This window comes from Capsicum annuum, unplaced genomic scaffold, assembly GCF_002878395.1.
Source record: "Capsicum annuum cultivar UCD-10X-F1 unplaced genomic scaffold, UCD10Xv1.1 ctg76082, whole genome shotgun sequence".
Classification (NCBI taxonomy): Eukaryota; Viridiplantae; Streptophyta; class Magnoliopsida; order Solanales; family Solanaceae; genus Capsicum; species Capsicum annuum.
In genome coordinates, this window is record NW_025886347.1 from 20592 (window position 1) to 22206 (window position 1615).

General features: G+C 33.9%; 1 long non-coding RNA gene across 1 annotated transcript; it reads right to left on the minus strand.

Moving 5' to 3' along the window:
* Positions 1 to 207: 207 nt before the first annotated feature.
* LOC124894616 lies at positions 208 to 1077 on the minus strand. The gene is made up of 2 exons (XR_007051276.1): positions 661 to 1077; positions 208 to 511 (listed from the first exon to the last, which is right to left on the minus strand). It is a non-coding gene; the product is annotated as an uncharacterized LOC124894616 (long non-coding RNA).
* Between the last annotated feature and the right edge of the window lie 538 nt (positions 1078 to 1615).

The window sequence follows — 1615 nt, forward strand, 5'->3', positions numbered from 1 at the left end:
GCGAATTAAATAAAACAACAATAAACCAAAATTAATCCAAATTTCACCTTTTTTATAAATTTCTCAATTCCGCCCCAAGTTCCTTTTTAACACCAAAATTTCCACAAGAAACAATTATCTACCACATTAACACCAAATTTGCATCACGATCAATGATTCACAACAATCAAACACCAACCAAAAATCAACCAACAAATAGAACAACTATCAAATTAATATCTGTAATCGTATAAAATTAAGAAATAGAGTTGAGAAATGGACCTTTGGAGTATTTTACAGCGAATTATGAAGAGAATAAAGTTGTCTCGAAACCTCGAAGAATACCACAACTTGACTATGAGCCAACTCCAACACGAAAATCTCTAAAATCCGATTCGAACACGAAAAACCACAAAAAACAATGAACAACTGAAAACAAAATTTACAAGAAAATGGAGAAAACTATATGGCTGGAACTCTGGTGAACTCAAACGGCAGCGAGTACGGCGGAGCACGGCGGATTCTGGCAAACCTAGCATTTACGACAAGATTTACTTAAAAATCAACGAAAAAATGCAAAGATTTAGGAATTTCGGGAATGGTTCAGTCAAATCGACGAACTGTACACCGATTTTGGCGAAAATTTCACCGGAAATACTCGAACGACAATCGGATTCTCACCGGTGATACTGTTCCGATCCCCCTTTTGACTGTTCTCGGACAATTTTTGCCTGTTTTTCTCCTTTAACTCTGTGAATCGACCTTTGTTTGCGTGAATCTCGATCTATCCGCGTACTACCCTTTTTCTGATAGGGTGTGTGTGTGATGTTTATGCGTGTATATATATTGCAGTATTTACTGTTGTTGTGCTCCAAAATCCAGTAGAGGAGATAAAAATCCCCTTTTATCTAGTGAGAGCGTGGTGCGTATATAGGTGATCTTGTGTGTGAGGTCCCCCTCCTCTTTTGTGACTCTGTGTATGGTATATTGTTGAGGTCTGTGAGAGTGATAGTGTATATGTATCGAAAAACGTGAGGGGAGGGGGCAGCCTAGGGGTATAGGGGTATGTTGGGGTAGAGTGGTGATGTGAGGGGTCAAAATTTGATTAAGGGTAGAGTTAATTTTGTTATCAAAATGGTATTAGGGATTGGGTTTGTTATTTTGTCTTCTAGTTGAAAAAGTATCTCTTGAGAGTACACGTAGGATAAGATAAATAGGTGAAAAATAAGTTTTAGAAGTATAAAATTACGTGTTTATAACTTTTATGTATGACATAAATTTAAAAATAATATCTGACTTTTCCCAATAGTATTAATGAGTAACTAGATTAGATAATCTCAATAATTAAATGATTGTTAACTAGATTTCATGAATCATCAAATATTTTCGCGTGAAAAATTTAATAACTCTGAAAATTTTTTTCTATATATATGTTCTTCATTAAGAATTTTTTATTTGCCCGTCATATTTTTTCTTCTCTCTCATTTCTTTTTTCAATCATTCATGGATTTTCACGATGATGAAAATTTTGGACCAGATTCTTATCAAGAGGATTAAAAATAGATATGTCGATATTCATATGAACAAGCAATTGAAAAACTTTTTTACCAAAAAAGAATAATTTTAAGTTTCAAAA